This window comes from Mustela nivalis (assembly GCF_964662115.1).
Source record: "Mustela nivalis genome assembly, chromosome: 9".
Lineage (NCBI taxonomy): Eukaryota > Metazoa > Chordata > Mammalia > Carnivora > Mustelidae > Mustela > Mustela nivalis.
Genome location: NC_139028.1, coordinates 15,569,262 through 15,593,463, shown reverse-complemented (window position 1 = coordinate 15,593,463; position 24,202 = coordinate 15,569,262). Strand labels below are relative to the sequence as shown.

At 38.3% G+C, this 24,202-nt stretch overlaps 1 long non-coding RNA gene across 1 annotated transcript in view; it reads right to left on the bottom strand.

Moving 5' to 3' along the window:
- Window positions 1-24,202, bottom strand: part of LOC309841405 — a 444,569-nt gene that overhangs the window by 27,952 nt on the left and 392,415 nt on the right. The window contains exon 10 of the long non-coding RNA XR_014299107.1: window positions 15,373-15,494. This is a non-coding gene — a long non-coding RNA (uncharacterized lncRNA). The remainder of the gene's footprint in view (window positions 1-15,372; window positions 15,495-24,202) is intronic.

Below are 24,202 nucleotides of genomic sequence, written 5' to 3'. Positions count from 1 at the left end.
CTGGTACGCCCACTTCAGGGACCTGGTATATAGAGGGTTGCCTGAGCTCCTAGGGGCCCATGTGAACATGCTTGATCTGGAGATCTGGCCCTAGTTATGCCAGGGAGGAGGAAATGAGCCTGAGAAACCCCCTCAGTCACAGACTTCTCTCAAGGAAGCAGCCAAAGGACTTCCAGTCACCCAGGGTACTTTGCTTTCCTTCATGGCACCCTGATGACAACAGACTGAACAAGACACTGTGCACACTAATCTAACAAGGGCAGCCATTCATTCCAGAACAATGAGGTCTTGTGACCTCTGAGGTAGGCAGGCTCCTTCATGAATATCGTGGTCTTCTCTTAGGAAGTTTTAATACCACACACACAGATACACACACAGGGAAGTGAAACAGAGGGTAGGAGAGGAACAAGAAGACAGAGAAACTGAGTCAAAGACTGCAAAACCCCTGAAGTAAGGAAAGAGTGATCCTCTGACAAGATAACCTAGTCACTGGAGTTGCCACAGTGCTCTGAGCAGTGATGAGCCTCTGTTTCCTTTCTGGCTCGCATTTTTCTTTAAGGGCTGTGTTGAGGTAGAGTTCACATGCAGTAAATGACATGCATCTAATGTGTAAAATCTGATAGATTTTGACACATGTAGGCACCTGTGAAATCATCATCACTATCAAGATAATAAACATGTCCATTTCTTCCAGAAGTTTCCTCTTGCCCCTTGGGAATCCTTCTCTCCTGTCTTTCCGTCTTCTCCCGCTTTCCCTTGCAAATCATCTGCTTTGTGCCAGTATAAAGTTGCTGGCATTTTCTAGAATGTTATATTAGTGGAACCATACAGTGCATGCTCTTCTTATCTCTCCTTCCTCATCCAGCATAATTTTGAGGTTCATTCATGTTGTTGCATGTATCACTAGTTATTCCTTTTTACTACTGAGAAGTGTACCACTATGAGAACACTTCTGGTTTTTCAAAAAATCCATATACTTGTTGATGTACATTTAGATCATTCCCAATTCTCTATTACAAATAAAACTGCTATGAACATTTGCATACAAGTCTGTGTATGAATATGTGCAACTTTTCATATGCTTATTTATCATTTATATATCTTAATATCCCATGGGTCAAAGGAGAAATATAAGGGAAAGAGAGTATTTTGAACTGAATAAAAATGAAACTATATCATATTACAATTTGTGGGATGCTATTAAACTGCTACTTTGAGGGAAATTCATAGCACTAAACACCTATAGGAGAAAAGAAAATGTTTTTTAAATCTGTGACCTCAGTTTACACATTACAAAACTTGGGGGAAGAAAAGCAAACAAATCCAAAATATGGAAAAGAAAGGGAATAATAAAGAGCAGAATAGAAATCAGTGAAGTTGAAAACAATAGAAAAAAATCAAGGAAAGCCAAAGTTAGTTCTTTGAAAAAGACTGAATATAACCAATGAAATTCAAACCACACTGATCAGGAATGAAAAAGAAAAAGCACAAATTACCAATATCAGGAATGAGAGAGGTGTCATCAGTAAGAATTCTACAGATATTAAAAAGGTAATGAAAGAATATTACAAACATGCTCTACCAATAAATTTGACAACTTAAACAAGAAGAACCAACTTCATAAAAGATACAAACTATCAAGGTTAATTCAAGAGCAAAGAGGTAACCCAAACAAAATTTATCTATTAGAGAAATGAAATTTGAGGTTAAAAATTGTCCTGCTTAGATTCAAAATCTAAGCCCAAATGGCTTCACTGATGAATTATACCAAATATTTATAGAATCAGTAACTGCAATTCTCTATAAAATCTTCAAAAAATTGAAAGGAAGGAAATATTTCCCAATTTATTCTATGAGGCTAACCTTACTTTGGTGTAAGCTAAAACATTTTAAGACAAGGCATGAAAATCACAAGAAAAGAAAACGCATAGTTGAAGAATTGCTTAATAAAATTTTATAAAATCAAATCCAACAACATACATACAAAAATATATCATGACCAAGTAAGAATTATCACAAGAATGCCAGGTTAATAATAACTCTGAAAATCAATCAATATGATTCACCATGATAGACCAGGGGGAAAAAGAGGAAAAGAAAGAAAAGGGAAATTGTCTGATTGTCTTAATAAAAGCAAAAAAGTATCCGATAAAATTTATCATTCATCCTTCCCAAAAACTCTCAGCCACTTAGGACTAGGGGACCACTCTTTCAGTTTGATCAAGGGCATCTGGAGCTAACATCACATTTAATGATGAAATGTTAAATACTTTTCCTCTAAAACAAGGATGACTGCTCTCACCACTTCTATTCAACATTGTACTGAAGGTTCTAGGGATGTAATGCAGCAAAGAAAAGATATAAAAGACATATAGCCTGTAAAGGGAGAAATAAAACTGCCTGTATTCATAGGTACTTGATCATCTATATGGAAAAATCTTAGGAATCTATAAGAAGACACTAGAACTTATAAATGAGTGTGATATAAGATCAACGTACAAAAATCAATTGCATTTCTTTACACTAACAATGAACAATCAGAAACAGAAAAAAAAACCTTATCATTTAAAATCATATCAAAATAGGAAATATTTATAGATAAATATAAAGAGACAAATCTAGTAGATAAATCTAGTAGGTAACATGCAAGACCTGTAATTAAAAACCAAGTAACATTTCTGAAAGAAATGAAAAAAAATGAAAATATATGAATGCGATATATAGATCTATCTATATATACTGATAGATATATAGATCGATATCAATATATATCGATCTATATATCTATATATGAATATGTATAAATGCAATCTATATATCGCATTCATAAACTTGAAGACTCAATGCTGTTAAGATATCAATTCTACCCTAACTGATTAATAGATTCAAAGTTATCTCAATCAAAAATCCCAGCAGAATTTTTGTAGAATTTGATTTTAAAATTCATTTTGAAATGCAATGAACCTAGAATACCCAAATAACTTTGAAAGGACAAAAGGAAAGTTGGTATAAGTATAGTACTGACTTCAAGATTTATTATAAAGCTACAGTATCTAAGATACTGTGGTAATAGTGTGAAGATAACAATCTTCAACGCATGTGCACCTAATTACAAGCTACAAAACAAAATGACAGTAATGCTAATAAAACTTAAAGGAAAAATAGACAAATCTAGACCTGTATTTGGAGATTTCAACATTCTTTCAGTAATTGAGAAAAAAAAAACTAGACAGAAAATCAGAAAGGATATAAAAGAGAACAGAAGAATATAAATGAACAACTTGACCTAATTATCCTTCATAGAACATTATCTGCAAAAGCTACAGAATACTCATTCTTAAATGTATATGGAACATTCACCAATATAGATCATATGTTGGGCCATACGATGAGCCTTAATAAATTTTTAAAAGAAGGAAAAAGAGAAATCTTACAGACTATGATAGAATTAAAATGGAAACTAATAACAGATCAGGGGCACCTGGGTGGCTCAGTAGGCTAAGCCTCTGCCTTCAGCTCAGGTTATGTTCTCAGGGTCCTGGGATCAAGACCCACATTGGGCTCTCTTCTCAGCAGGGAGCCTGCCTCCCCCTCTCTCTCTGCCTGCCTCTCTGCCTCCTTGTGATCTCTCTTTCTGTCAAATAAATAAATAAATAAAATCTTAAAAAAAAAAAAAGAAATTAGGGGAGCCTGGGTGGCTCAGTGTATTAAGCCTCTGCCTTTGGCTCAGGTCATGATCTCAGGGTCCTGGGATCTTGCTCTCTGCTCAGTGGGGAGCCTGCTTCCCCCTCCCCCTCTGCCTGCCTCTCTGCCTGCTTGTGATCTCTCTCTCTGTCAAATAAATAAAATCTTTAAAAAAAAAGAAATTAGTAACAGATCAGAAGAATAAACATTGTTAAAATGTCTATGCTGCCCAGAGCCATCTATAGTTTCAATGCCATCCTGATCAAAATACCATAGGCATTTTTCAAAGTGCTGGAACTAACAGTCCTAAAATTCGTATGGAACCAGAAAAGACCCTGAATCACCAAGGAAATGTTGAAACAACAACAACAACAACAAAGCTGGGGGCACCACGTTGCCTGATTTCAAACATTATTACAAAGCTGTGATCACCAAGATAGCATACTACTGGCACAAAAATAGACACATAGATCAATGGGGCAGAGTAGAAAGCCCAGATATGGACTTTCAATTCTATGGTCAAATAATCTTTGACAAAGCAGGAAAAAATATCCAATGGAAAAAAGACCCTCTTTTCAATAAATTGTGCAGGGAAAATTGGACAGCTATATATAGGAGAACAAAACTCAGCCATTCTCTTGTACCAAACACAAAGATAAATCCAAAATGGATGAAAGACCTCAATGTGACACAGGAATCTCTAGAGGAGAACACAGGCAGTAACCTCTTTAACACTGGCCACAGCAACTTCTTTCAAGACACGTCTCCAAAGGCAAAAGAAACAAAAGCGAAAAAGGAACTTTTAGAACTTCATCAAGATAAAAAGCTTCTGCACAGTGAAGGAAACAGTCGACAAAACACAGGGGCAACCCACAGAATGGGAGAAGATATTTGCAAATGACAGTACAGACAAAAGGCTGATATCCAGGATCTATAAAGAACTTCTCAAACTCAATACATACAAAACAGATAGTCATTTCAAAAAATGGGCAGAAGTTATGAACAGACACTTCTCCAATGAAGACATACATATGGCTATCAGACACATGAAAAAAATGTTCATCATCACTAGCCATCAGGGAGATTCAAATTAAAACCACATTGAGATACTACCTTACGCCAGTTAGAATGGCCAAAATAAGCAAGACAGGAAACAAAGTGTGTTGGAGAGGATGTGGAAAAAGGGGAACCCTCTTACACTATTGGTGAGAATGCAAGTTGGTGCAGCCAATTTGGAGAACAATGTGGAGATTCCTTAGGAAATTAAATATAGAGCTTCCCTAAGACCCTGCAATTGCACCACTGGGTATTTATGCCAAAGATACAGATGTTATGAAAAGAAGGGCCATCTGTACCCCAATGTTCATGGCAGCAATGGCCACGGTCACAAAACTGTGGAAAGAACCAAGATGTCGTTCACTGGACGAATGGATAAGGAAGATGTGGTCCATATACAGTATGGAGTATTATGCCTCCATAGGAAAGGATGAATACCCAACTTTTGTAGCAACATGGATGGGACTGGAAAAGATTATGCTGAGAGAAATAAGTCAAGCAGAGAAAGTCAATTATCATATGATTTCATTTATTTGTGTAGCATAAGAAATAACACAGAGGACATGGGGAGATGGAGAGGAGAAGGGATTGAGGGAAATTGGAGAGGGAGATGAACCATGAGAGACTATGGACTCTGAAAAACAATCTGAAGGTTCTGAAGGGGCAGGGGGTGGTAGGCTGGGTGAGCCTGGTGGTGGGTATTATGGAGGGCACGTATTGCATGGAGCACTGGCTGTGGTGCATAAACAATGCATTCTGTTACACTGAAAAGAAATTAAAAAAAAAAGAAAGAAAAAAGAAACATTTTCAGTCTGATAAAGGGCATCTACAAAACACCTACAGCTAACATATTCCTTAGTGGTGAAATCTGAAAAATTTCCCCCTAAGATTAGAAACAAAGCAGAGACATCCTCTCTATTTCTACTTGACATTACATGGGTGGTCTTACACAGAATACTATATCAAGTAAAAGAAATAAAGGGCATGTAGACTGAAAAAGGATGAAAAAAGTGTCTTTGTTCATAGGCAACATGTTTTATATATAAGACAGCTCTAGAGAATCTACATGAAACCACTAGAATGAGTAAGTGAATTCAGTAAGGTTGTAGGATTTAAAGTCAATATACTAAAAGCAATTGCACTTCTATATGCTGGTAATAAATTTCTGTAAAATGAACTTCAATATCATTTAGAATAGCATGTAAAATTAACAAAAGATGTGTAAAATCTGTATACTGACAAAACAAACATATAAAAATATTGCTGAGAGACATTAATGGAGATCTAAATTAAATGAGTTATACCATGATAAATTAAATGAGTTATACCATGATTGGAAGACTCAATATTGCTGGAATGATGATTCTCAAATTAATCTACACATTCAACATGATTCCAGTCAAAACACAGTAGGCTTTGTGTGTGTATGTGTGTGTGTGTGTACACAGAAATTAGCAGGTCATTCCTAAAATTTATTTAGACATTCAAGGAATGTAGAATTGCTAACATAATCCTTAAAAAGAAGAGTTTCAATATTAATTGCATTATATACACATAGTGTGTGCTATTGGTGTAAAGACACACAGCTCAGTAAGAGTTCAGAAATAAAACTACACCTTGAAAGTATGGTATCAAAGCAATTCAGTGACAAAATGAAAGGCTTTTAACAAAAGCCTTTGTTAAAGGCTATATATGGAACCACTGGATATCCATATAGAGAGGTGACCTCCAACCTATACCTCACACTATACACAAAAATGAATTAGAGATGTTTAATTTATTTGAATGTGGAAGGGGATGAAAATCAGCCCCTTGGAGGGTAAAAAAATCTTGGATATTACAACAGTTGCTGGCCCTCCAAAAGGTCATGGTACACGAAGAGATATACATTTTATCTGTGGGTATTAACACATTTCATGTTAGGGGACGGGGCTGATTAGAAAGAAAATATCTAAAAAGACTCCTGTGGAAATATTGTTGGTATGAATCATGTTTCTCCAAAACTTATGTTGAGGTCATAACCCCTGGTACCTGTCAAAGTGATCTTGTGGGGAAATAGAGTCTTTGTAGATGTAATTAAGAAGCTAAGATGAGGTCACACTGGAATAGTGTAGGTCCCTAATACAATATGACTAGTGTCCTTATAAGAAGAAGAGAAGAGACACAGAAACAGACACACAGGGGTGAAGGCCAAGTGAAGACAGAGCAGAGATTGCAATGAAGTGTTACAAGCCAAGGAATGCCAAAGATTCCTACAAACTGTCAGAAGCTAGCCAGAGGCAAGGAAGGATCTCCCCAAGGCTGTCAACGAGAGCACGGCTCTGCCAACACCTTGATTTTGGACTTCTAGCCTTTAGAACTGCAAAACACTACGTTTCTGTCGTGTGAAGCCCCCCGTTTGTTACTTTGTCATGGCAGCCTTAGGAAACTCCTACGGGGGAAGATAATATAAAAAAAGGTCAGAAAACTTTGTTCTAGAAGAAAGCATAAAATATTTTTGTAACTTTTTGTAACTTTTGGTTAGGCAAGAATTGCTTAGATGGCTCCAGAGAGCACTACTCATAAAGGTAAAAAACAATGAAAAATAGGTTTTTATCAAATTACACACTTCTGATTGCCAAAAGGTTAGACCTGTTAAGATCTGACATGAACAGAGAAAGTTAAGAAAATGCTAAGAAGATGAACAGAGAACTCCTTGGAGAAAGAGTTCTGGAGAAAATATTTGTAATAGATAGCTAACACAGGACTTATAAACGGAACATATGAAGAACAACAATTCAATAATAAAGAGAAGATTGAAGTGGCGGGGGTGTGGGAGGTTGGGGTACCAGGTGGTGGGTATTATAGAGGGCACAGATTGCATGGAGCACTGGGTGTGGTGAAAAAATAATGATATTGTTTTTCTGAAAATACATAAATTGAAAAAATTAAAAAAAAGAGATAACTCAATTTACTAGTGAGCAAAAGACTTAGTTCGCAAAGGAAGAGATCTGAAAAGTCAGTATGCACGTGAAAATAATGCTCAATATCATTAGTCATTAGAGAAATGCAATGAAGCACCACATGCCGCATAATCATACAATTAAGAAGACTGACAAGATCCAGTGTTGGCCAGGATGTGGAGCTGTGGGGGTGCACACCTATTTTGAAAAGTGGTCTGCCATTTTCTCATTAAGTTAAACCCATGCCTATCCTTTATCCTTGCAATTCCACTTCTAGGTGTTGACGAAGAGAAACGAGTAAGTACACAGCAAGCTTGGCACACAAATGTTAATAGCCCAAAACTGGAAACAACTCAAATGTCCACTATCAGGAGGAGGGATCAGTAGAATCAAGGGCGTTTATACAATGCCCACTACTCAGCAATGAAAAGGAAGAAATGACAGACGGTCTCAACAACATAGACGGAGCTCGAGCACATTTTGCTGAGTGAAAGAAGCCACACCCAAAGTGTATCTATACGAAGCTCTGAACAGACACAAACCCCCTCTCGAGGGATAGAAATCAAACCAGTGGGTTCCTGCCTGGAGGGACAGTCAAGGGGTTTACCCTGAAGGAGCGCAGGGAACTTTCTAGTGATGAAACAGTTCCGCAGTCTGAGGGGCGTGGACAGTACCTGTGTGAGTGCACAGGTTCAAACTCATCAAGCTAATAAAGGAGCTAATGTCTGTGCATTTTACTGTTCCACCTGGTGGAGGTCAGGGAAATGGCTGTTTTACCTGATGTGGCTAGGTCAGCCTGGAGAACTCCAGTCTGGTGGGGGAGGTCCTTGCGGGGGGGGGGGGAGCATGGACATTTCTCAGAGTGAAACCCTCTTTGCTTTTTGTTAGTTTTGTGGACACAAGGGCAAGAGTCCCACGAGAACATGGGCAGCTGAGTGCCAACATGGAAAGCCTATGTTCTCCAGTGTCCAGGACTGTCTACCCAGAAGCCCAAACTCTCTTACACACCTGGTTGTTGTGTAGGTAAATCAAAGGAAGTGCGTCACGATCCTGTGTAAAGGTCAATTCATACTCTGGAAAGTCTTACTAAAAGAAGTAGTGGAAGGGTCTAAAACTCCCATACATTCACAAGAATGTTGACAGCATTGAAACAAACCCTTCCCACAAGAGACCCCAAAGTCTCTCTTAAAAAGCCTGCATTTGGTGTGATCATTACACTTGTTTTCTTCCCATTTCTTGTGCAGAATGGTTTTCCTAAGGAAAGTGTCAATCGACTCTCTACAACTTGTTTCCCCTTATCTAATATGAAAAGGGTCTTTGTTTTCTAATTCCTTTTACATAGCTGATTTTAATTAATGGTGATAACCTCTGTCCTCCCCTCCAGCACAAAGACCTGGTTAGAGAAAAGCCACAGCTGGGAACTAGCGAGCACAGGTTGTTACGGCTCAGAGTTAACATTGCTGGGAACAAACTGAGCTGTGAGCTTACAATAAAGTCCCACTTGCTCCTTTCACCCTATTTCAGCAGCACCTCGAAAGCAATTTCTTTCATTGGTAGGTGGTATGATTGGCGGGTTATTTAATGTTTTTTTGTTAGCTTGTAAAGGCTTTCTTTATTGTAGCTCAATGGTTAGAATGGCATTACATTCAGAACCTAGCTCTTGATACAATATTAACCTATATATGTATATGACTCAGGTTACATTCCATACTGCTTTTCAAGCCCAAGACAACAGTATATATCTGTAAATTGTTCCTGCAAGGAGGCAACACATGCCCAGCTGAAAGCAAATTCTCCCTCCTCCGAGTCCTGTAGTAGGCTGCGCCCTTCCTGGCCCGGGGTTCGAGCTGCTAAGCTTTCAGAAGTGCAAGTCTGCACTGCCCAAACCTGTTTGTAGTTAGGCAGTCAGCAATTCCTCCATCACTCAGAGTGGCTGTTCCCTAACTTGTAACTGACTGCTCTCCTGGGAGGGTAAGACGATCCATCAGTGAGGCGGGGGCTCTGTGGAGGAGGAGATCTACTCCTGTGGGAGTCTACCCAGCGGCCCAAACTTTAAGTGCGCTCTATCGTGGGGTCTCTTCCATATTCTGTTGACTGTAACCTCCTTCTCTTTCCATTTCTTAAGAGAATGCCACTCGGCGTAGGCACAATGTAGACACTCCATTTGTGTTTGATGCATAAGCTGAATGCCTGCCTATTTCGACAGTTTCCCTACTTCCAAGGGACTCACAGAGCTCTCTCCTAGGGGGCACTGAGTTCCATACAATGTGCTAGTCTTTTTGCTGGACCTTTGCCAGTCACCCAGACCCTTAGCTTATGTTCCAGTCTTCAGTATTAAGGCTTTACAGATTTGTTCTTTACTCTTTTCCCAGAATATCCTGGCTGCTGTAAGTATAATAATTATAAATACAAATATAACCTTTACAAATATATCCCCAGGCATGTGCTGTGGGAATCTTCTAGAACCTTCTCTCCAGGAAGCCGACATTTATTGATCCGGGCAGTGTGCCCCGCATGCATCATCTAGGTGTTCAACACTCATTATGTAATTCAATCCAAATGAAATTATCCCCATTTTATAGGTTAGGAAACTGCAGACCTGGAGGCTTAAGGAACAAGATCCAAGTATTTGGACAGACAGCGTGCTACCGATGCTCTTTTCCAACTCTCCTTACACCACAGGCTTCTCCGACCAGGGTTATTTGAGGATGGTAGGAAGCTTGTTGAATAGGATGCACAGGGTGCTGACAGAGTTGAGTGACTGCACTCTGTTCTCCAGGCTCCACAGGGCACGTATGTTAGGGTGGTGGGTCTGCATGTCCTGACATCTTGTGAGGACGGTATGACCTGTCACTCCCCAAGCCTCCTCACTACCCTCAAAGTCACCTTTTGTTCATCACTTTCCTTTAGAACCACACGTAAGTATTTCTTCTTTAAGTGTGTGCAACCTGTGTTTGTTTTCCAGATCGGGCAGCAGGTGACATTTCCTCTGGACTCCATTAGAGCCTGCTGTGCGATGTTTGCACCTGCCTGCTTAGAACTATCCCAAAATTTTGGTGATCTCTTGAGTTTTATTCTTTGGCTTAAGGCAGAGATGTGTGACCATCCCAAAGATGTCATTTGGGGAGACACAGTTTTGAATAGTTGTCTGTACCAACTCTGAGGATTCACTCTGATAAGCCAAGTTCTTTGAAAACAGAAACTGTGTCATCTTTATCCACGTATCACTGGGGCCTGACCCTGCTCCTGGCACATAGTATCAAGAAGTGTTGGCTTCATAAGGTAATTAGATATCACTGTTTGGTGCATTAGAAAGCAGCATCAAACTCTAGTACCCGGGTGATAGGAACATCTGTTTCTGAAAAACCAAATTTACTCCCTAGTCCCCACTTCCATTTATTTAAGATAGAGCTGACATAGCATAATTGGCATTAAGAAGGCCATTTTCCCCTACTGCTATTTCACTTTCTTATAGATTTCAAAGACGTGACCCATTGTTTTTCTGGGTGCTTCTATGTTTTCATTTCATACAAGAGAGTTACATTTGGGAAGCTATACAAAAGTAAAACTATGAAAATTCATGTGAATTCTGGAAACCTATGCCTGGACAAAGCTAGACACCTGGAGTATGCAGCTACACAAGAAAGTTAAATAAACAATTCTGCATAGAAGGACAGGACTATTACAAAATACTTGGTAAAAAGACATGTCTTTCTGCCTGAGCTCACCCAGGAGCTGGCTCGTGAACAGGACTGCTCCAGGCCAGAGCCTCACTGATTTTTTGTCTTCCCAGCTCTCCACTAGCGCTGTGACCAAAGCAGATGCTTGACAAGTGTTGACTGAAAGGATTTATGAGGAGATTAATGAAGAAATCAAATTTTTTTTTTTTTTTTTTTTGGAGAGAGAGGGAGAGTGAGGGGAGGGGCAGAGGCAGAGAGAGAGTGAGAGAGAATGTTAACCAGAGCCTGATGTCAGGCTTGACCTCATGACAGATCGTGACCTGAGCCAAAATCAAGAGTCAGATGCTTAACTGACTGAGCCACCCAGGTGCCCCTAAATCAAGTTTCTTTTAATTTTAAAAAAGTGTTCAGGATCAAGAAGCCTGAGGATGTAAGAGATCTATGTCTTAGATGTATATTTTTCTCAGGTGTTAGATGGTAAAGAGAATCATGGGCCTATTTGGGTCAAGATTTCTGTCCTGTGAAGGCCATGAAGGAACACCCCACGGGGGGAGCAGTCTGTGCTCACCCCAGTCCTGTTTATCCAAGTGCACCCTTACCCCCACATAAGGAATGTGGCATGTTTTAAGGGATGATGGATTCCATTCGACTGCTTATAAAATGCTCAGTTTCACTTAATTAAGACCAGTGGACAGAAAGTCAGTCTGAAATCATGGCAAAGCTTAAGCAGGAACACCAAAAACAAACAGAGAACAAGTAGCAACAGGGGCATCCATGGCCCTTGAGGCTCCTGGCCCATCCCAGTTCTGGCAGAGGTCACCTCCCACTTCGATCAGCACAGAATAGGAAAGAATGCCAAGGTGGGGACATTAGCGTGGCTCCCTGAGAGCTAGCACAGGGGTAGCTGAGTGTCTTAGATCATCTCGCTCTCAAAGTAGGAATGGTTTCTGCAAATACTTTGAAAGCAAAATTTAGGGCATTTCAGGAGAAATGTGGTCCAAAGGTAAGATTCTTCCTTTTTCTGTCCAAGTTATGGGTTTTCTTCATTCTCCACTCCTATCACCATCTATCTACCATCCATGTATGTATCCAGGAATGGGTGCCTCTATCATCTAGCTACTTACCCATCTATCTACTCAATGAAGTGGGATGAAATCATTTACAAAATTATATAAGTATAATAAGATTATATTAGGAACCAGGCCAACTATGACTATCTTACTCTTGTTTTAACACTGTTTGCTTTGCTTCTATTGCTAAAACACTTACTTTCTTATAGATAGTGCTTATATGAACAACCCCCCTTCAAGTCTTGTTTGCCCAAATATATTAGTTTTTTTTTTTTTTTACATTGTATTAGGTCTTCTTCATTAGACTGTATGTTTATGAGGACAATAATTTCTTTGTGTTCCTTGATGTTTCTCTAGACCTAGCATAATGCCTTTCTTGTTAGGTGTTCATATAAATTTATCAAATGTAAGATTGTAGGAAAAAAAACAAATAATGAATTTAGTAAACATATTTGAATCCAGAAAAATGCCTACTATGTTAATACCCACTAGTGTGGGTCTTGGAATAGGACAGACAGGAATATAAATGCATCCTACTTTTTACTAGCTGTGGGAATGTGGATGGATGACATCTTCCCAAAGCTGGTTTCTTCATCTGTGAAACATTTTAAATAAAAATGCATTTTGATCATCAGAGTTGGTTCCTTGGCCTCTGCTAATTATCTTCCTTTATTGCCTGCTAATTCTATACCCTTTTAACATTATGAATATGCAAAATTGGCTCAGTCCCAGGGAAGTTTCACTATAGGTTCAAATTTTATGTTTAAGAAAGTATTTTGATTAGGAAGCTACCCCTCAGTAATCATTCTACTGAGATTCTTGGGAATTATCTGATCTTAGACAAAGGATTTAACATTTTAAGAAAATGGTGTGGATCTTAATCTGAGCAAGATATGATCACAGTACACTTAATTCTCAAGACCAATGCATTAAGTCTGTGGGATTTAAATCAAAGTAGTTTGTGCATGTGTCCTGGGGCCTCTTATGCGGCTTGGTTCTGGGAAGGGGAGTAATCCCTCCCCAGGGGTGAGGAGTCGTGTGGGGGCATTCAGCCTGGACCTCAAATTTGCCAAGATCCACCACTTTATAGTTTTAGATATTGTCTTAACCACGTGTTAAAAGGGCTGATTTGTTAAGTATAACACTTAAAGTAATATTCCACAAATTTTCTCTTTCTTGACATTCATGTTTTTAAAATATTATTAAAATCCTAAAAAAAAAAAAAAAAAAGAAATGACTTGCTTTCTCTTGACTTTTGAAAGCCCTGTCAGGTCTTTGAAGCCACCTTTGTGTTTCTGTAACCAGTGTTTCCATAAGAAGCTATGCTTTTGCACAGGCCATATAACTGCTTGGATTTATCTCAGAAAGGAGAGGCAGAGATCTCTTTGCCACATTGCTTTTTAACCACCCAGTCACTAGATGATATCTGATAGTAGGTTTAGTGATAGTTATTGTGGATCAAAAACCAAGTGCCCTTAACATGTTGCATGCTATAGGTCGTTCCTCTGTGCCAGAGACAGGAATTCCTGGGCATTATCTACCAGCCACAGAAGCCTAAGCTCTTAAGAAACCTCATGTGAAATGTTTGCTTCTAGCAGTGATGATCTAGGTAATCTGGACAAAACTGATGTATTTCAAGAAGATACTGTAAAATATGTAGATGTGTCTACTTTTCCATGTGTCGCTTTTGCTTTATATGTTTTCATGTAAAATTAGTAGCTATGTATGTATTGAGAATTTTTATTTCTTCCTATTAAAGAAAATCTTTTGCTATTGTGAAAGGACCCTCTAGTTGCAGCAATGCTTTTTGCCTTAATTTTCTATTTGTTATCTTTCTCTATAGCTTTTCTAGATCTACTGGGTTTTTCTTGGGCTGAACTAAAATATTTTGTGATACTCAATAACGTTTATAGAAAGCCATATTACCCTTATTTTATCCTAATACCTTTAATATTGATGCTCTGTGAAGTGAACAGCTGTGGTATTTTCTGTTCTGTATCACTATCTATATGGCTATTGTAAGAGCTGCTTTGTTCTCAAATGACCCCAGCCCTGTGGGTAAGCATCTGACCCCAAACTGAGCCAGTATCTTTTTTTTTTTTTCAGACTCTGGTTAGAACTAAAAGGGTCAGTCCTTATTTTGTGCTAGAAGTTATAAAAAGTACCTAGGAGATTTTGGTGCCTATGTTTCCCATTATGTGAAAGAGATATCTTTTGTGAGAGAGAAGAAAACTTAGCTGAGATGAGGGGTATCGGGAAGAGGTAGGTGGGGTGCCATCAGGGTTGTTAATTTCAATAGTCCCTGAAACCATCTGGGTATATGCTATTTCAAAGGTCTTCCCTTGCCTCAATCTTTCATGAATGCTGAAACAATAACCCTAGTCTCTTGCTCAAACTAGTCAAAGTTGGATTTCTATCATTTACAACCAAAAGAGTGTTTATAATTATGTTCAACAATGAACCATCCATTTTGGCTATAGGAAGATATTAAGACATGGTTTTTAGAAAATGAATTTCAACTAGAGGCTCAGTGGTGCCAGCTAAAGCTCTGCTCTGGAATTCTGAGACACAAGATGGCAGGTGGGGCCATCCAGAAATTAGCAAAGTCAGTGTGACTTCTCTTAAGCAGCATTACCTGGAAAAGTGTCTTATCCTAAAGGGTGTACACACAAAACCTTACCTTTTGCTTAGGACCAAAGTCACTGTGTGTAGAACTTGGAATCAGTGAATACCAGCTGTGAAACATCACCCTACAGGCATGATGCCAACCTCTTTAGGCAAACAGAACAGTTAAGAGAATGAAAACCAAAAGAACATGCATGATTGGGGATGAGGAAATGACTTCGAAGTTGCTTCTCTCTGAGGCTTTTTATAACTGTAGCAGTATTGGGGGAATATTTATCAAATCCTATTTCCTCCTTTTTAGAGCATGGAAATTACCTTCAGTCGTTGAAATCAGCTTTGCTCCTTGATGGCTTGATTAGTTACCCCTGTTTCTCTCTCTGGACTCAACAGATAGCTGCCCAGTTCCTACAGTCTGCCAACAGGTTGGTTCCAACATCCTGTGACAGTAGAAAAATATCACAGCCAATAAATCAGAAGGATTCCAAACAGATTCTAAGTCCACTATTTGTTTGTGTTTATTTAACTGTAGGAATATTATACTTTTCTTCCTGTCAAGGGTAAGACAGGGCTGTTTCAAGGAGGGGTAAAATCAGAGGAAATGAAGCTAAGACGTAAGTCAGTCATGAATCACTCTTCTCACTTCTGCCTCCTCGTCTGGCCTGTCAAAGCTGCAGAAATTAGGAATTCAGATTATATAATATAATTGGGCTTCAAAGAAATATTTACTCAATAATGTCTTATGACACTTAATTTGCAAACTTCAACTCACGCTGAGTACAACTCTAAATCACATAATTCAAACTGACACTGAAAACTGACCCAAGTGCCACAAACAATAAGTAAAAATGGGGAGGAAGTTGTACCTTACTTAGCTACATAATTAGAAAATGAAGTATTTTGCATAAGTACATTTTCTAAATAACCAAACATTTTTAAAATTACTGAAGTTTACAATTTTTAGATTGTTTCCAGTCTTAATGGAAAGTTTTAAAGTTTTTCTGCTAAGAATGCTGTTTGCTTTAGGTTTTTGGTACTTGATCTTTATTAAGTTAAGGAAATCTCCCTTCATTATTCCCAGTTCTTTGAGAAGTGTTTTAAAATGATATATAGTTATTCAATTTTATCAAATTATTTTATCTGTATCAGTTGAAATAATCTTATGATTTATGTCCTTCAGTTTACTCATAGGGTGAATTATACTGACATATTTCTGATGTTGAACCAACTTTGGGTTTCTGGAATAAAGCCCACTTAAGCACATTGTAGTATTTTTAATACACTTTGGGTTTGCTCAGCAAATATTTTTGTTTAGGATCTTTTACCAATGCTCCTGCGTAGCCCTGTAATTTTCCTTCTGTACCCTGTTCTCACCTACTTTGGGAATCAAGGATAAACTAGACTCATAAAATGAGTTGAACAGTGTTTCTTATTTTTCTACATTTTATAATGACATGCAAAATAAGGACATGTTCTTTGAATATATGATATAATTTATTTATAAAATTATCTCGAGCCTTGAGATTTTGTTGTGTAGAGAACCTCACTACCATTTCACTTTTTAAATAATTTGTTTATTTGGGTTTTTAATTTCTTTTTGAACCAATTCTGACCATGTTATATTTTTAATTTTGTATATGTAGTCTAATTAGTTACTGTGTAACTGTTATTTCTTTAGTTCCTTTTGCAGCTGTTGTCCAGAGCTTGTTTGGAGGATCCAGCGCGGGGAGCATAGCTACTCATAACAGTCTCCTCTGTCGGGGAAGGTCATCCTCTTGGAGCTTCTGCTTCAGCGGGCGGAGGAGACAGCTGCCTAGCCAGCCAGATCAGTGGGGTGACAGATGTTGCAGATAGATTGCCCCCACATCCAGCTGTTCTCTTTTCCATAATGTAATAATTTGTTTGGGTATTTATACAGTATATAATATATAATACATTTAAGAATTAGAGGATAGTATATGACATATATACACAACAGTATATGAGACACTACATATAACATATACACAATATATGATATATATTACACACAAGGTAAAAATACACTGTATCACGTATGATACTATATGCTTCTATATACCCATTCAATTACAATACATAAGCACAATATATAATAGAAAGATATGTGTAATAATATACATTAACGATAACTGGAAATTAAATGCTGTTATATGTATTACAGTATGTATAGTTACTACTCTCTTTCATTCTATAGTTACTTATCTTTGCACTGAGTGGCCCCTCTCTTTATCCTGTTCCCCCTCACCCCCCACAATCCTACCCTCTCTACCAATGGTTTGTTTCTGTTACACATTTCTTTACAGAAGCACTTTCAGGCAGTTTGTCTTCTCTACTTCTCTTTTGTTTTTTCACCAATTTCTCCCTCCTCTCTTTACTCTTTCCTTTTTTGGTCCTTTGGGGTTGTGTGCTTTTTGCTCCTTTTTCCAGATTCTTGAGTTGAATGCTTGATATTTGTTTTCAGTATTCTTTATTTGCCACGAGAAATTTCCCATTAAGTACTAGTTTAACTGTGTTCCAAAAATCTTGGCATGTAGTATTTCCTTGTTTTTCAGTTATGAGTATTTTGTAATTTTCCTTATGGTATTCTTTTTAACCCAAGGGTTATTTAATAGTATGTTACTTAGTTTCCAGGCATAGGAGGTTAAAAAAAAGGTCTTTTGTCATTGCATTGTAATTTTATTGCATGATGAGCAGAGACTATAGTCTGTGTGATACTGATTTTTTCAATTTAACACAGGGTTTTGTAAATATTCCATGTTTGCTCAAAAACAATACATATTCTCCATTGGATATAAAATTCTATATGCCTATTGGTTTGAACTTATCAATAGTGTTATTCAAGTCCATAATCTTTTGCTTGTTTGGTTTTTTTTGTTTGTTTGTTTGTTTTTACTTGATTTAAAAGTTTTTGGAAGGGTTGTGTTAAAATCTTCAATTAATTGATTTGGCCTCTGTAGGACAATGCTAATATATTTATAGGCTATATTCTTGGGCACGTATATGCTCATTATCATTATACATTTGATTTATCATTCCTTTTACTAATATATAACATCTCACATAACTCGACTAGGAAAATACCAGGGAAGTGAGAAAATTCTAGATAGTACAAATATGAGGGGATTTAGTAACTAATCATATGTAAATGAGAAGGTAGCTCCATGGGTAATTCTCCCATCTTTAGCCAGGAAATCTGGGTGGATGACAATATTAATTACTGTAAGATACACTGAAGGGCAAGAAGGGGTAGAAAACATGAAACGAACAAACATTTATTCACTTATTTCTTCATTAAGTAAATATTTACAGAGTGCTTATTATATGTCAGGTAGTATACCAGGCATATTGTCCCAGAAAGTTTTCAGCTTAAGTTTAAGATAAATTAGTCCCATAACCCTATCAAAGTTATGCTCACAAAGCACCAAAGTATAAAGACAAAGCATAATGTAGCTATTCATATGCAAGCAATTGAACCTGGTGGGATTTCCATAATGTATAGTGGAAGTTCAGCTTAATAAAATCTCCAATCATCTATAGGGGGTTCCCAGGCTATAAGTAGGTATAAGATAATAGATCAGCAGATTTACAAACTACAACTTGATTCCAAACTAAAAAATATTCAGCTTATTCTAGTAAATGTAATGCTCTGATCTCTTAGCACCAAACTGGACCTACAGTATATCTTCTTTGAAGGTTTCAAACTTCAAGCACATGAATCACCTGGATGCTTGGTAAAAACATGTGTGTAAAACCACACATTTCCTACGCTCCAACCCCAGATATTCAAAAGGTCTGGAGGGAACCCAAGAATCTACATTTAACAACCCCCTCAGCTTCTTATGATACTAAAAGTGTATTTTGAGAAACACTGCTGTACACTGTAAGAATTCAAATTATAGGGTTTTAATAAACAAAGAAACCAAATCCAAAAACTTTCTGCCTCCTGGGCTGGGAATGGACAACTGGTATACCTGTAGACTTATGTAGATGTGATCTTGTTTTTCAGGGATTGCAAATTCACTTCTTAAATACATTTAGAACATTAAAAAATGTGTTAATATAATCCAAGGGAAAAAACTATCACAGAAGGTATGAGAAACATAATTTTCTTACATTTCTAGCTACACAGTCTCCAAGCTAGCCTTGTTTTCATACCCATATAAAGGCTTAATTTTTATTTATTTATTTAGGCTTAGTTTTAAATTTTTTATTTATTTTTTAATATAAATTCAATTAACTTAACATATAGCATATTATTACTTTCAGGGATAGAATTTAGTGATTCATCAGTTGCATATAACACTCAGTGCTCATTACATCACATGCCCTGCTTAATTCCCTTTGCACAGTTACCCCCCCTCCCCCCCCCACACACACACCTCCCCTCCAGCAACCCTGTTTGTTTTATATAGTTAGGAATCTCTTATGGATGGTGTCCCTCTGTTTTTATCTTATTTTATTTTTACTTCCCTTCCCATATGTTCATACGTTTTGTTTCTTAAATTCCACATATGAATGAAATCATATGGTATTGGTCTTTGAGTGACTTACTTCACTTAGCACAATACCCTCTAGTTCCATCCATGTCATTGCAAATGGCAAAATTTCATTCTTTTTGAAGACTGAGTAATATTCCATTGCATGTGTGTAAGAATGTATGCATGCTGAGTGAAATACGTCAAGCAGAGAGAGTCAAGTATCATACGGTTTCACTTATCTGTGGAGCATAACAAATAACATGGAGGACATGGGGATATGAAGAAGAGAAGGGAGTTGAGGGAAATTGGAAGAGGAGGTGAACCATGAGACACTATGGACTCTAAAAAACAACCTGAGGGTTTTGAAGAGACAGGGGGTGGGAGGTTGGAGGAACCAGGTGGTGGGTATTAGAGAAGGCATGGATTGCATGGAACACTGGGTGTGGTGCAAAAATAATGAATACTGTTATACTGAAAATAAATAAAAGGTAAATAAAAAAAGAAGGTATGTATGTTTATGTGTCTGTGTATATATATACCACATCTTTAGCTGTCCATGGACATCTGGGCTCTTTCCACATTTTGGCTATTGTTGGTATGCTGCTATAAACATTGGGGTTCATATGCCTTTTTGAATCACCATTATTGTATCTTTTGGATAAATAAAGCTTTTTTTTTTTTTAACTGCTAGGCATTCCTCTTTTAATAAACATCAGGCTCAGTGACTTCACAGATTATTCTTACTGATCCCTTCCACTATAGGAGGGGGCTGTCTTGTTTCTTGTTGTTAGTTTCTTGGTTTAGGAAAGAGAGAGTAGTGAGCAATTTTTCTACTTTTCTCTGTTGGCTGAGAAGATAAAAATTTACTCATTTTGACCCTGCTAAAATATTGTTTTCTCCTCTAGAAACTACTAGAAACATGCAGCAGGGCACAGTGTCCTGTGATTTCTGGGAGCACCTTGGGAACATTCTGGGGGGAAAAAAATCCCATGATCACCCCTTATCCATAAGGAGATTTTTTTCCTCCCCCCACTTAGGAAAAATCTCTAATTTGCTTCCTGCTGACAACTGAAACAGATTTGGAAAGCTGTTCAACTTTAATAATAAGAGATTCTATGTAGATTATGATCTGCTTAAATTCAGAACTGCTTTAGGATTAATTTGAAGTAAAATTGAAAATAAGACTAAAATTGAGATCAAGTTTAATATCCATGGTATTAAAGGGATAAAGACAATCATTATGTATTAGCAGATATGGACCTTTGGACCAGAATAACCAGATTGCCCCCAAACTGAACATTCTGTAGATAGTGTAATGAATAAGCATATATGATAGACCATTCTGTTTAGGCCATCCAGTTAGAAAATTATAACAATTTACAGGAAAGAAATGTACAAGTGATTTTTTCCCTAAAATATTCTGAGCTGACAACTAGATTAAATGGAAAAACATGTAGGAGATTGGAAGAGGGCCAGCGTAAATGGAAAAGTACACACTGAACAGAAATGAGCGTCATCAAACATGGGGCTGTGGAGGGAATTGGATTTAATCCAACAACAAGTGAGGAGACCCTGCGGCAGAGTGAAAGTGAAGGCGCACATGAGGCTGCCGACAGAGGAGGGCACAGAAGGACCCGTGATCTGAAAACCTGGGAACACATAAGTATTTTCCATAATGAAAATTAACTGTTATGTTTTAATGACTGTATCTGGTGATTAGTGCCTATATTATCTCTCTAATCTGCTGGTCTGAATAATGTCTTATCAAAATACTAATGATCTTCACTAAGTAGGAATTGTTAATATTATGCCTAGGTGGGTAGCTAGTGATACTTCCAGTCTTCTAAATGTTATTAACGACTTGGTTGATTAATTGTTCTAGAGTCTTGACAGGGACTGGTATTGACTCTACTGGCTTCTATTTATAGCCCTTTCATTCCTTCTCTTTGAAAACCAGAGTAACATTTGCCAGTCGGAAGCTCTGGTTATTAGAAGATGCGCACGGAAGCCACAGCGAGGTCCTTGCCAACACACACTGTATCGGTCACAGGGAGAAAGCCTGCCTGTGTCCAGTGTCGCTGAGGATTTGGCATGACCGATGCTCATACACCTGATGCAGATATGGGAAAAGGATGAATATGGAAAGCCTCGAAGAACAGTTTGGCACTTTCCTAAAAAGTCAAACATATAGTAACCAAATGACCCAGGTACGTAGCTAACATAGCTGTAGATGTGCAGACAAAACCTGTGTGCAAAGGTTCACAGTTGCTTTACTTATAGCAACCAGACACAGCAGACTGTCCAGTAAATGAATGGCTGCCTAAATTATGGTAGATCTACCCAGGGGAATACTACTTAGCAATGAAAAGAAAAGAACTGTTTGTACACACAACGACGTGAATGAACCTCAAAATTGCTATCACTTTACAATTCTTTCATGAAGAACCAGAAAAAGGAGTCTCTGTTACATGATATATTTAAAACTAGAAAATAGGAGCAAATCTATTGTGACAGAAAAGAATTCAATGGTTTCTGGTGACAAGGGTGGACAGGAAGGGGAAGATGGAATTATAGACGGCACCAGGAAACTTTTGGGGTGTTAAATTCTCGATTATGACATAGTCATATGACTCCAGTAATCAAGTTGCACACTTTAGGTATGTGCAGTTTATCGTATGTCAATTATGTCTCAAGCTGAATAAAACCTAAAACAAAGGGATCATCCTTCAGGAAAAGACAGAATGTGTTTCAGAAGATATGTATGGGAGGTCCCACAGTATGTGCAGAAAGAACCCTAAGGGTTTCATACTCTCTGCTCAAACTGTTTCAGCTCTATTTTTAGCTAGCAAATATATAATTTGTGACTGGCAAGCAAGTTAAATTGTATGATAACCATAAAGTCTTTGGTATGGTGACAGCCACAAAAACAAATGATGAAGTACATAAATGTCCCATTAGATGTGGTAAAAATGGTACTGACTTAAGAGAAGGATGACCCAATTTCTGGGTGGAGTTCCTTCTGACACATTAGAGAAAAGCTGCTGGTGTTGGGCTGGGTGAACCTCTGTTTTCTGCTCTGAAATATGAGGATTATGGATACTAACTGTGTGAAGACATAGAATTATGGGACCCCGTCCCCCCGCCCCGTGTTGTGAAGCGTCTTTGCTCTAATGTCTAGCATAGATCGCCTGCTGCTTGAACCCAAAGTATTCCTCTTCCGAGCAGCTCTTACACCTGTGGGCCTTAGTGTAAATGCAGATTCTGAGGTCACAACCAGGATGTTGAGAAAGTCTGAGGTGAGGCCCAGGAAAGGGCAATTTATCAGTAGGTGGTCTGAACGCCATGCTTGATTATCTACGACATCTCATCTGTACCATTTATGCAAACTACAGACTATTAAATTGGCTAAAAAGCTCTTCAACACGATACTAGCTTTTTAAAATCACAAGGTCTTTCAACATCTTATCCATTCACGAGGAACTCAGTTTAAACTGTTTATATTGCTTCATCTACCAGAAAAGTCCGTCAAAAATAGAAACTTTTTACAGCATTTCTTGCTCTATCACCAGCCTGTGAGTTTATAGATGACTGAGATAATTGCAGGATCAGAACCCCACCCCCCCACCCCCCGCATCTGCTCTAAATTACTCGGCAGGCATAATAACCTTGATAAGCTGGTGTACAGCGATTCATTTTCAAATGTGGGTTGGTGAAGGCACTGAGTATCCTAAATGCAGATTCCAGAACCTGTTAGAAATTAACCACTACAAGATGTTCTACAATTGAGCTATAATGTTAGCCTAACAGATATTGGCAGGCATTCTTCTATTGGATAAAACAAGGCAGTGGAGTTCAGTGTACTATTTGGTAGGGAAAAACAAAGCAAAAACTTGTACAGAGAAAACAAAGCTCCTCTTTCACTTTTAACAAAAAAACGAAGATAAATGCCTTAAAAAAGAGGAGCTGCTCACGCTCACCTGGACCTCCATGTCTGATTGGAGCTGCTCCTCTGGTGGGCCCGCCCCCAGCCCTCTCTCCAGCCAATCGACTGCAATAGCCTTATTGAATTGACCTGTGCATCCCTCCACCTGTTCTCTCTCCAGCCTCTCACCTGACCATTTGCTACAGGCAAGCCTAATGCAGTGTGGTTCTCGAATTCTGGTCTTCAGACCAGCCGCATCAGCACTACCTGGGACCTCGTGAGGAATGCAAATGCTCAGGCCTCTCTCCAGACCTCCTCCAGAGATTGGGGTGGGGGGCAGTGACGGCTGATTTAACAAGTCCTACCAGTGATTCTGATGCTCACTAAAGACGGAGAACCATCGCTCTGAGCGTTCTCCCCTTTGCTGGGTCCTCTTCCTAGCCATGGTTATTTTACCCACCACTGTCAGATAAAATTGCCAAAGCATAGATATGATGATGTCACCCACTAGGGTAAGGGCCTTTGACCTCCCTCTTGTTAATACCCATAGCACACAACATTTCCTGAACACTTCCTATGTGCTGGGCAGAGGGGCTCCCAGCTGGGCATAAGAAATATTTAAGAAATGTATGAAGTGTGGATGTGTGACCACATACTACTCTTTCTGGTGTCAGCCTGTGATGGTCCCCATCAGTGGCGCTCAGCCACTTAGATGCACGTTAGTATC